Source organism: Pseudophryne corroboree, chromosome 2, assembly GCF_028390025.1.
Source record: "Pseudophryne corroboree isolate aPseCor3 chromosome 2, aPseCor3.hap2, whole genome shotgun sequence".
NCBI classification, from domain to species: Eukaryota; Metazoa; Chordata; class Amphibia; order Anura; family Myobatrachidae; genus Pseudophryne; species Pseudophryne corroboree.
Window position 1 is genome coordinate 576,038,710 of NC_086445.1, and position 13,218 is coordinate 576,051,927.

A 13,218-nucleotide genomic window follows, 5' to 3' on the forward strand; every position below is an offset into this window, starting at 1 on the left:
CTGCCATCACAGCTACCATGTTCGTAAACACCTGATGTGCCTTTAGAAAGTTCCAAGGGCAAGGCCCGAAACATAGTGGTACTTTCGTACAGAGAAGCTTAGAAACCGCTGCTGATCCTCTAGGATAAGCATCCCATATGTCCAAGAAGACCATATAATTGCATGGTTCCCCTCACCCAGGCACCAGAAGTCAAATCCAGCCACACGTCGGCGAAGCTGAGCAGACTGCCGCCCACGCTGGGATATCCCAGGTGTGGACCTGTACAGTCATGCTGCAGGTTTGACGGCTAAGGAGGTTGGCAGGCGACTTAACCAAGCCTATCAGTCTTGGTTTTAGGACAATTGGAGGGAGTCTGGAAGAGCGTTGAACGCTTACTTTTCCTTGTAGGCAAAATGAACGTAAAGCCAATACCTTGGTTTCAGAGCAGACGAGAGAAGAAATATACGTTATGGTAAGAACTTACCGTTGATAACAGTATTTCTCCCAAGTCCACAGGAACCACAGGATAACATTGGGATATGATGAAGCGATAGCGGATGTGCACCAATCAGTCAAAGCTTTTCGGCCTCCCAGCATGCAACGTGCCCGTCCATATATCCCCGCCTCCTGGCTCAGACAAATCAGTTCTTTTCCCAAATCTTAAGGCAGGAGCATCATAGATAGCCCCAATCAGGCAAAAAGAACACACCTGCACACCCTTCCGTACAGGAATGAAGAGGTTAGTGAGTAAAAAATCCTCAAAATCAGGTGCGTCATGGTGGGATCCCTGTGGATCCTGTGGAAATAGGAGAGTTCTTCACATAACGTATACAGTCAGGTCCATAAATATTGGGACATCGACACAATTCTCATATTTTGGGCTCTATACACCACCACAATGGATTTGAAATGAAACAAACAAGATGTGCTTTAACTGCAGACTTTCCGCTTTAATTTGAGTGTATTTACATCCAAATCAGGTGAACGGTGTAGGAATTACAACGGTTTCTATATGTGCCTCCCACTTTAAAAGGGACCAAAAGTAATGGGACAATCGACTCAAAAGCTATTTCATGGACAGCTGTGGGCTATTCCCTCGTTATTTCATCAACAGCATAAGCAGGTAAAAAGGTCTGGAGTAGATTCCAGGTGTGGCATTTGCATTTGGAATCTGTTGCTGTCGACTATCAATATGAGATCCAAAGAGCTGCCACTATCAGTGAAGCAAGCCATCATTAGGCTGAAAAATCAAAACAAACCCATCAGAGAGAGAGCAAAAACATTAGGTATGGCCAAATCAACTGTTTGGAACTTTCTTAAAAAGAAAACGCACCGGAGAGCTCAGAAACACCAAAAGACCCGGAAGATCACGGAATACTGTGGTGGATGACAGAAGAATTATTTTCCTGGTGAAGAAAAACCCCTTCAACAGTTGCCCAGATCAAGAACACACTCTAGGAGGTGGGTGGATATGTGTCAAAGTCAACAATAAAGAGAAGACTAGAGAATATAGAGGGTTCACCACAAGATGTAAACCATTGGTGAGCAACAAAAACAGGAAAACCAGATTAGAGTTTGCCAAACATCTAAAAAAGCCTTTACAGTTCTGGTACATCCTATGGACAGATGAGACAAAGATCAACTTGTACCAGAGTGCTGTGAAGAGATGAGTATGGAGAAGGAAAGGAACTGCTCATGATCCAAAACATACCACCTCATCAGTGAAGCATGGTGGTGGTAGTGTCATGGCGTGGGCATGTATGGCTGCCAATGGAACTGGTTCACTTGTATTTATTGATCATGTGACTGCTGACAAAAGCAGCAGGATGAATTCTGAAGTGTTTCGGGCAATATTATCTGCTCATACTCAGTCAAATGCTTCAGAACTCATTAGACGGCGCTTCACAGTGCAGATGGACAATGACCCGAAGCATACTGCGAAAGCAACCAAAGAGTTTTTGTTTTTTTTAAGTCAAATAAGTGGAATGTTATGCAATAGCTAAGTCAATCCCCTGACTTGAATCCGATTGAGCATGCATTTCACTTGATGAAGACAAAACTGAAGGGAAAATGTCCCAAGAACAAGCAGGAACTGAAGACATTTGCAGTAGAGGCCTGGCAGAGCATCACCAGGGATGAAACCCAGCATCTGGTGATGTCTATGCATTCCAAACTTCAGGCTGTAATTGACTGTAAAGGATTTTTGGGTTTGCTTAGTTTGAGCCATTACTTTTGGTCCCTTAAAATGGGAGGCACATATAGAAACCGTTGTAATTCCTACAATGTTCACCTGATTTGGATGTAAATCCCCACAAATTAAAGCGGAAAGTCTGCAGTTAAAGCACATCTTGTTGGTTTAATTTCAAATCCATTGTGGTGGTGTATAGAGCCCAAAATATGAGAACTGTGTTGATGTCCCAATATATATGGACCTGACTGTATTTCTCCGGCAGGGTCCACAGGATATCCACAGGATAACATTTGGATTTCCAAAGCAATTTAGTGGTGGGGATGCTCCTGATTGGACAGGAGAATCCTTCGCCCGAATTAAGCATCCTGAGAGGCAAAAGGTATCAAAGGCATAATGTTTAATGAATGCGTTAATGGAAGATCATGTGACTGCATAACATATCTGTTCTGCTGAAGCACCACGTTGTGCTGCCCCATGATGGACCAACCCCACGAGTAGAGTGAGCAGAAACATTAGCCGGAACAGGGAGATCAGCTTGAGAATATGTTCTGAAATAGTCATCCGAAGCCACTCACCAGTGTCTGCTTATCAGCAGGCCATCCTCTCTTGCGAAATCCTTAGAGAATGACTAGAGAATCTGTCTTTCTGATGGCACTGGTACGATCCACGTAGATACGTCCAGCGATGCATCTCACGCAGAAATGCCCGGTACTTTGAAAGCCGGGACTACAATTTCTTTGTTAAAGTGAAATTTAGATACCACCTTGGGAAGATACCCAGATTTAGTTCTGAAAACCGATCTATCTGGATAAAAGATCAGAAATGGAGGACGACCTAACAATGCTCCTAAATCTGATACTCTTCTAGCTAACGCCATGGCCAGTAGAATGAGAACTTTAGCTGTCAACCACTTAAGATCCACTTTAATAAGTGGTTCAAATGGGGCAACTTGAAGGGCCTTTAGGACTGAATTTAAGTCCCAAGGCACTGTAGGAGGAACAAAAGGAGGTTGATGCGCAGCATTATCTAGAAAAAAGCACGCACATCCTGTAAATTGGCAATTTTCTTTTGGAACCATACAGTCAATGCCGATACTTGTACTCTCAAGGAAGCAACCTTCAAACCTTTATCCATTCCCGCCTGAAGGAGATCTAAGACCCTAGAAATTTGGAAAGATCTCGGGTCCATATTTCTTTCACTGCACCAATGAATATAGGCCTGCCATATTCAGTGATAAATGCGAGCTGAGGAGGGTTTCCTTGCTCTGAGCATTGTTTGAATTACCTGTTGTGAGAATCCTCTTGACTTCAGGATAGAGGTTTCAAGAGCCACACCGTCAAAGACAGTCGATCCAGATGTCTGTGATAACAAGTACCCTGCATCAGTAAATCTAGACGTTGAGGTAGCAGAAGTGGAAAATCCATCGACATCCTCTGCAGATCTGTGTACCAATGTCTTCTGGGACAAGCCGGAGCTATTAGTATCACGGCACCTTTCCCTTGCTTTATCTTTCCCACCACCCTGGGAAATAGGGTGATTGAAGGAAACGCATAAGCCAGATGAAAGTCCCATCTCACCGAACTTTGTTGTTCAGACGGGACACCATGAGATCTATCTCTGGCAATCCCCACTTGTCAACTAGAGTCTGGAAAACCTATGGTTGTAGAGCCCATTCACTTGCCTAAATGGCGTGTCGACTGAGAAAATCTGCTTCCCAGGTTAGGACTCCTGGAACTAATACTGCGGACAAGGCTGGATGATGAAGTTCTGCCCACTTTAGTATGTGACTTATCTCCTTCTTAGCTTTTTGGCTGCGAGTTCCTCCCTGATGGTTGAGGTACGCTACTGCCGTCGCATTGTCCGAGCGGATCTGAAATGGTTTTCCCTGAAGAATGTCCTTTGCCTAAATCAGCACCATGTATATGGCCCGAAGTTCCAATATATTTATTGGCAGGCAACCTTCTTCCTTGGTCCATCGCCCCTGGAAACGAAAGCTTCCTGACACTGCTCCCCAGCCCCTGGAGACTGGCATCTGTTAAAATTTTCCAATCTGATATCCAAAAGGGTCTCCCCTTGTCCAGATGGGATGTCTGTAGCCACCAGGGTAACGACCTTCTTTCTTCCACCGTAAGGACCATGGTCTGCATTTTTATCATCTGATGAAACCCATTCCATTTGGCAAGGATCAGATACTGCAGAAAGCCTTGAGTGGAACTGTGCATACTCCACCATGTTGAATGTTGACACCATCAATCCCATCACATGCATTGCTGCGTGAATGGATACCCTTTGACTGTGTAGCAGCTCCTGAATCCTTGACTGAACTTTGGATATCTTGTTCAGAGGTAAAAATACTCTGAAGGCTTGAATCCAGTATAGCCCCAAGTGAGTCATCCACTGTGACGGAACCAGAAACGATTTTGCCCAATTTATGAGCCACTCGTGGTTATGCAAACACGTTATTGTCTGTTGCAGATAACATAGGAGCAATTCCGGAGACCATGCCAGGATTAAAGGATCGTTGAGGTATGGAAAAATTCTTATCTCCTGCTGGCAGAGATAAGCCGCCATTACCGCCATAATATTAAATACTCGGGGGGCTGTGGCTTACTCAAAAGGTAGGGCCTGGAACTGAAAATGCTGTTGGAGGATAGCAAACCTGAGATAGCACTGATGGGACAGTGCTATAGGAACATGTAGGTAAGCATCCTGTATATCCAGGGATACCATATAAAGCCCTGGCACCATGGCTAAAATGATGGAACATAGTCTCCATATGAAGCAGAGGTACACAAATGTACTTGTTCAGCACTTTGAGATGGAGTATGGGTCGAAATTACCCATTTGGCTTCTGAACTAAGAACAGGTTGGAGTAAAAAAACTGTCCTCGTAGTGCAGGAGGAATTGGAATGATTACCCATGACTGAAGGAATTTCTGAACTGCCTCTTGCAAAGCCCTAGCCTTTCTCTCTACTCGAGACAGGCTGGTACAAAAACACCTTCTAGGGGGGTGTTTCTTGAAGGCAAATATATAACCGAGAGATACTGCTTCCTGCATCCAGGCATCTGTTGTAGACTGCAGCCAGATCTGAGCAAACTGAAGAAGTCGGCCCCCCACCCTGGGATCCCCCAGGTGGAGGCCCGCACTATCAGGCTGATGGCTTATTTTCTGTTCTACCAACCGGTCCTCTGGTAGCCCAATGCTTTTTTTTTTTTTCTTACCAGACTTGTTTTATTGGGGCTGTTTGCCATCACTTTTTCCTTTAGCATTTCTTTGAGAACGAAAGGGACGAAAAGCTGAAACTTTAGGTTTGACTTTGTACGCTGACCTTCTTGGAGTCTGCTTCTGACTCCAAAAAATCTATCAATTCTTTACCAAAAAAGAATATCTCCAGAGAATGGTAAAGACTCCAAAACCTTTTTAGATTCTGAATCAGCTTTCCATGTACGTAGCCAAACTGCTCTGCAAGCGGCTACTGTTGAAGCTGATGCTTCTTCCAAGAACATCGCAGCCTGTTTTATATGTGCAATATGGGATTTTTGTTCTCTAGATGCCATTGAAAGATCTCCTTCCAATGCATCAGCCTGGGCAGCAACTGCCTTTGCCATCCAAGCTGAAGCCATGGCTGGTCTAATGACTGCCCCAGACAGGGAAAAAATAGTTTTGAAAAAACCATCCACTCTCCTATCCGTGACATCATTTAATGATGTTGAAGGCAAAGGTAATGTAGATTCCGCACTAATCGAATAACATGTGTATCTACTTTGGGGGCCACCTCCCTCTTTAAACAATCCCCAGCTGAAAGAGGATAATTGGAATACCATTTCCTAGGAATTCTAAACTTCTTACTGGGCGTAGCCCAAGCCTCTTCCATGTTTTCCGTCAGCTGATCTGACCCTGGAAACTCAGTCTTAACTGTTTTGGGACATTTAAACACAGGTGCCTTGGATTGTAACACAGGCTCTGCTGATTCTTCTAAGGATAGAACGGCTTTCATTCCCTTAATTTACTCATCTATGTCCACTGTGCTAAGGCTCTTCCTCTTCGTATGCAGAACCAGAGCTTAATGAGCCTTCATCCTGGGATGAATCCTCATCTAAAACATGTATAGTCTGTGAAGATGTAGAATTACTTACCACTGGCTTTTCAGCCTGTTTCTTTTGAGAGGCTGCTGCTGGAAGTGATGAACCGCAGGTGGGAAGCTGCATGTAAGGGTTAATCGTGTAACCTATTCCTGGTACAGAAGTTGGAATTATTCACTCAGCTATACTGGATAATGTTTGTGCAAACATAGCCCAAGGGGGATCAACTTGCACCTGTATCTGCCTTGTACTATTCAAGAGTCCTTGGTGAAAGCTAAAACAATTTGCACACAAACCATCCTGAACCAGATCCTGAGAGGTTAAACCAGCTTTGCAAGACAAACATGATATTAGTGTTGTTGTTGTTGCTGTGAGTGTATCTTCCTCACTTTTGCCGCTCTTAGACATAATATTCAACACTTACACAGTGTACTACACAATTTGTGACTAATCACTTTAAGACTTGTTAGTGACATACAATCCGACCCTACCCTGCTATACACCAGCATTGAGGAATGGAATAGATAGAAAAAAAACCTGACAGAATTATAGTAAAGTCAGCAATCACGCTAGCAGTCAGTCACATGTTATACACTAGTATAATAAGCAATATGAGCACATAATCAACTACAGATACATTTCAAGTATGTAGGAGAAACATTACTTCATCACATCATAAGATTTTAACCGTATTCAGACGCATAGAGAAAGAAACCACAGTAATATTATCAGACTTGTATGCATTACACACTTATCCAACTACTCATACTCAAAAGGCAAATAGAGACTTAGTGCTGTATAACCCATACTCCGTATCAATCAATACATCTGCGAACGCTAAGTGGATCCAGACGCTATTAGTGTACACCGCTTCTCCGTGAACCTATAGTGAACATGGTAGCACCACCAGTCACACAGCCGCCTATGCTGCGACTGGGTCCCTTAGTAGACAGCATCTCAGACGGAAGCGGGAAAACAGTTCATGGTGGGAGACTCTGAGGAAACTGGTCATGAACAAGGGGGAGGAGCAACCAGGAGAGCATCTGACACCCCACTGCTGCCATCAACCCTAGGGATTGTGGCCTCATACTACTCCTGGAGCCTATGATCCCTAAGGGCTAGTGCTGGAGCACCAGAGGTGGCAGCCGAGTCAGCGACTGTTTGGTAGTCTCCTCCCAAAGCAGTGCGGCTGTGTCCGTGTTCTAAGTGGAACCGATGCCTTATCTTCTCCCCGTGCTCCGGCCACAGCCTGGTAACATCTGCTGGACATGCTATTCTATCCGAACAGACGCCAGCCGAAACAGCACTGTACCCGTGGTAAGCGTTGTTGCGGGACGGCAGATAGTTATTGGAGCGTCTCTTTCTAAGGACATAGACACTTTTTAGAAAGATCACTCAAAAAAAAAAAAAAAATAGTAAGACTATAATTTAAAAAAAAAAAAAAAAAAAAAAAAAAGCTTATGGCTGAGCAGCCCATTGACCATTGTCCGGCTCCTTCCGCACCAAACATATAACGGATTTGTCCAAGCCAGGACGCGGGGATATATGGACGGGCCAGTTGGATGCTGGGAGGTCGAAAAGCTTTGACCGATTGGTGCAAATCCACTGTTGCTTCACCATATCCCAATGTTATCCTGTGGATAACCTGTGGACCCTGCCGGAGAAAGCCAGAATTCTGGAAGTTCTGAATCTGTATGCATCATACTTCTTATCAGCACACCAGGTGAAGTAAGAATTGCAGACCCTGTAATAAATCCGGGCAGATAACGGTTTGCAGGCTTTTAACAGTTTTGATGACCGCCTCAGAGAGTCCTTTGGCCCTCAGGAGTGATGTTTCAAGAGTCACTCCGTCAAATCCCGTCTGGCCAGGTCCAGAAAAAGACAAGGGCCCTGAATGAGGAATTCTGGGCTCTGAGGAAGTAAAAGGGGACGCTCTGTCGATAGACCCCGTAGGTCTGAGAACCAATGCCATCTGGGCCACGCTGGAACGACTTGAAGTAGTAATCCTCCTTGTTTGAACTTCCGTAGGACCCTGTGCAGGAGTGACACTGGAGGGAACACGTAGGGCAGCCGAAAGTTCCATGGAATTGCTAGTGTGTCCACGAATGCTGCTTGAGGATCCCTGGTCCTTGATCCATAGACCGGTACCTTGTGATTGTGTTGAGAAGCCATCAGGGCTACATCTGGTAGGCCCCACTTGCCCACTAGGAGTTCAAAGACTTCCGGATGAAGACTCCACTCTCCGGCGTGCACGTCCTGGCGACTGAGGAAGTCCGTTTCCCAGTTAAGGACGCCCGGAATGAACACTGCAGATAGCGTTCCGCCCAACTAAGGATTTTTGGCACTTCCATCATAGCCATGCGGCTTCGAGTGCCGCCGTAGTGGCATTGTCTGACCACACTTGAACCGGTCTGTTCTGTACGAGAGAGAGACAGAGTCAGTCAATGCATTGAACACTGCCGCAACTCCAGAAAGTTTATTGGGAGGAGTGATTCCTCCTTGGTACACTGACACGGAAAAAAAAAAAAAAGTGTTGCTCCAACATCGCACCCCATCACCTCAGACTGGCGTCCGTTCTCAGCAGGACCCAGTCGGGGGATCCAGAAGGGATGGTCCCTGCTCAATTGCTGGTGCTGGAGCCACCAGGTCAGTGACAGACAAACCTCCGAAGTCAAAGTGATCATGCGAGATCTGATACAATGAGGTAGGCTGTCGCACTTTTAAAGAATTAACCTCTACAGAGGGCGGGAATGAAACTAAGCGTACTGTACCATGTCGAAGACATGGTGTATCAGTCCAAGCACTTGCATCGCAGAGTGTATCGACACTCTGGGGCGACAGAGGAAGCATCTTATACTGTCCTGAAGTTTCTGGACTTTTTCTGGAGACAGAAGCAGTCACCAACTGTGTGTGTCCAGGAGTGCCCCCAGGTGCACTATGCTCTGAGACTGGACCAGCGATAATTTCTTCCAATTGATGAGCCAACCGTGGGCTTATAGGAAGCTTACCATCAAGTTGCAGAGGACTGAGGAGGACATCGTGGGAGCTTGCTAGAATCAGCAAGTCGTCCAGATACGGCAGGATCCTCACTTCCTGGCGACGGAGATGGGCCGTTATTACGGCCATAACCTTGGTGAAGACCCGAGGAGCCGTAGCCAGTCCAAATGGCAGAGCATGGAACAGATAGTGGAGGTTGCCAAAAGAAAACCGCAGATACTGCTGATGCGACATGGCAATAGGTATATGCTGGTACGCATTCCGTATATCCAGAGATACAATATAGTCTCCGGGTTCCATCACCAGTACAATTGAGCGCAGTGTTTCTTGGACACACTCACATACTTGTTCAATGATTTAAGGTTGAGTATCGGCCGGAAAGACCCATTGGGTTTCAGAACTAGAAACAGGGTCGAGTAGTAACCTCTGACAGAGGTCCTGGCACTACCAATCCTGTATCAGGAGGAAACTCAGAACCTTTTGCAGAGCTTGCGCCCTTAACGGATCCAAAGGGATAACCGCGGTGCAAAACTGGCGAGGGAGACGTCTCGGAGCGTCCATGAGTGGGCAGAGATAGGAACCTTTGATGTGTAGTCAGGCCCAGGTGGTCTAGTGTTGTGCACTAATAGAGGTGGTAAATGGGGCTGCAAAACGTACATTCTTCCTTGAGGCACCAAAAAGAAAAAAAAATGGCTTTCCAGGCTTTAGGCAGGTTATAGGGGAGGAGGAGCCTGTGTTGCTAACAAAAAAAGTTAACAAATTGTGCCCAGAACTCCTGCAGCTCAATGGTCCCAGTTTCTACAATAGGATGAAAGGAAAGGAGAGGGAGGGGGGGCGGGGGGGGGCAACATGACTAATATAGAGTCTCAAAGGACTAGTGTGCGAGGGCTACTGTTCAGCGTGACTGCAGCAATGATGTGTGAGGACCAATCTGTAAGAGATTTTACCAACACTGAATAAAGTGTTTGAGAAAAATAAAAATGCACTACAATACAGCAGCAGCTCCAGATTTTGCTGTCAGAGCATATATAGCTGCTGACTGTTACCAGCAAGAGCTGCAAAGGGTCGCAATCTCTAAATGCAGCTGTCAATTGCGAATCCCTACATATCTCAAAAAGACAGAGCCAGCAATATTAAGAGTACCCGTCCAGACCTTGGCTATTTATGGATCTCCTGCATCAAAATTATGACTTTGCATGGTGCACCTGTGAACTGAACTTAGAAGTGTATATAACTTACCATTACGAATAACTATACGAGGCAAAACTAACAAGCTGGAACTACCTTCAGTGGAGGACCCTTATTTCTTGGCTGGGTAGGATAGTGGTAATTAAGACGAATCTCCTGCACAGACTAATCAACCACTTTCAGACCCTTCCTTTCAAAGTTCAGAGTTCTACGCAGTTACAACTGCATAGATGGTTTGCTCAGTTTGTATGGAGTCTCCACCTCCGCTTTTTGACTCTCCATCATCCTACTACTAATGTTGGGAATGTATTACACAAGGCTCAGGTTTACGGTTTCTCTACCCACGGTGATTTGGTTTCACCTAGTAGGTATCAGCACAAATTTGGGCTTAACAGGGGCTATCTCATCCTGTCATTTAATTTTCGCTTTCTATTTGGGACCATTGCAATATCTATCATGAGACCATTTCTCATCTGTCCTCCATCAACCCCCTTAAGCAAAATCTATTTTTTCCCCCAAGGATGTGTCAAGCCCGGTTCCAAGTGTGGATGGAGGGAGGTGTTAAGGCGGTGTCCGATTTCCCTCAACGGCAAGGCACTACCTTGGGTTTCCAAAGCAAATTTGAGACAAACTATTAGTCCTTTAGCTTACCTAGTAAGTACGACACTTGACTCTCTATACGCTTGTTTCATCAATAGACTTGACTCCCTTTGAGACTATGGGTTATATGCAATTAGCGGCGAATCGCGGCAATTTTTCGCCCGTTTTTTTAATTCGACACAATTCGACAGTCGAATTCCGGCAAGTGGGTGCCGGAATTCAACATATTCAATAAAAAACGGATTCGACAGTCCCACTGTCGAAAAACGGCCGATTTGATGGATTTTGATCTGATTTTTAAAAAAACGGAAAAAACTGTAAAAAAAACCCGAAAAAAAATAGCGTGGGGTCCCCCCTCCAAAGCATAACCAGCCTCGGGCTCTTCGAGCCGGTCCTGGTTCTAAAAATCCGGGGGGGGGAAATGACAGGGGATCCCCCGTATTTTTAAAACCAGCACCGGGCTCTGCGCCTGGTGCTGGTGCAAAAAATACGGGGGACAAAAAGTAGGGGTCCCCCGTATTTTTTACACCAGCATCGGGCTCCACTAGCTGGACAGATAATGCCACAGCCGGGGGTCACTTTTATACAGCGCCCTGCGGCCGTGGCATTAAATATCCAACTAGTCACCCCTGGCCGGGGCACCCTGGGGGAGTGGGGACCCCTTCAATCAAGGGGTCCCCCCCAGCCACCCAAGGGCCAGGGGTGAAGCCCGAGGCTGTCCCCCCCCATCCAAGGGCTGCGGATGGGGGGCTGATAGCCTTGAGAAAATTGAAAGAATATTGTTTTTTCCAGTAGTACTACAAGTCCCAGCAAGCCTCCCCGCAAGCTGGTACTTGGAGAACCACAAGTACCAGCATGCGGGAGAAAAATGGGCCCGCTGGTACCTGTAGTTCTACTGGAACAAAAAAAAAAAAAAAAAACAGGACACGCACACCGTGATGGTAAAACTTTATTTCACACATGTCGACACATACATACTTACCTATGTTCACACGCCGACCTCTGTCCACTTGTCCAAATAGAATCCACGTGTACCTGTGAATAAAATTATACTCACCTGATCCAGTGTCCAGATTATAATCCACGTACTTGGCAAAAAAAAAAAAAACGAACACCCGGACCAAACAAACTGAAAGGGGTCCCATGTTTACACATGGGACCCCTTTCCCCGAATGCAGAGACCCCACGTGACTGCTGTCACAGAAAGGTCTTTTCAGCCAATCAGCGAGCGCAACGTCCTGGCACTCTGCTGATTGGCTATGCACGTCTGAGCTGTCAGACAGCGCATCGCAAAGCCTCTCCTTTATATTCAATGGTGGAAATTTGCGGTCAGCGGTGAGGTCACCCGCGGTCAGCGGCTGACCGCGGGTAACCCCACCGCTGACTGAAAAGTTCCCACCATTGAAACTAATGGAGGGAGCTGTGCGATGCACTGTCTAACAGCAGACGCGCATACAGCCAATCAGGTGAGTGCCACGAAGTAGCGCTTCCTGATTGGCTGAAGGGACCTTTCTGTGACAGCAGTCACGTGGGGTCTCATGTCGTCAACCGACCTTGCAGCGTGTTGACATTATCACGTAATTCCCTAAATAAGCCATCCATTCCGGTGTCGACTCCCTAGAGAGTGACATCACCATTACAGGCAATTGCTCCGCCTCCTCACCAAAATCGTCCTCCTACATGTCGACACACACGTACCGACACACAGCACACACACAGGGAATGCTCTGATAGAGGACAGGACCCACTAGCCCTTTGGAGAGACAGAGGGAGAGTTTGCCAGCACACACCAAAAACGCTATAATTATATAGGGACAACCTTATATAAGTGTTTTCCCTTATAGCATCTTAATATATAAGCATATCGCCAAATTAGTGCCCCCCCTCTCTGTTTTAACCCTGTTTCTGTAGTGCAGTGCAGGGGAGAGCCTGGGAGCCTTCCCTCCAGCCTTTCTGTGAGGGAAAATGGCGCTGTGTGCTGAGGAGATAGGCCCCGCCCCTTTTTCGGCGGCCTCGTCTCCCGCTCTTAACGGATTCTGGCAGGGGTTAAATATCTCCATATAGCCTCCGGAGGCTATATGTGAGGTATTTTTAGCCAAAATAGGTATTCATTTGCCTCCCAGGGCGCCCCCCTCCCAGCGCCCTGCACCCTCAGTGACTGCCGTGTGAAGTGTGCTGA

General features: G+C 46.2%; 1 protein-coding gene across 4 annotated transcripts in view; it reads right to left on the reverse strand.

Moving 5' to 3' along the window:
* The window catches only part of CLSPN (claspin), a 410,714-nt gene that overhangs the window by 267,508 nt on the left and 129,988 nt on the right, over positions 1-13,218 (reverse strand). The window lies entirely within an intron of this gene.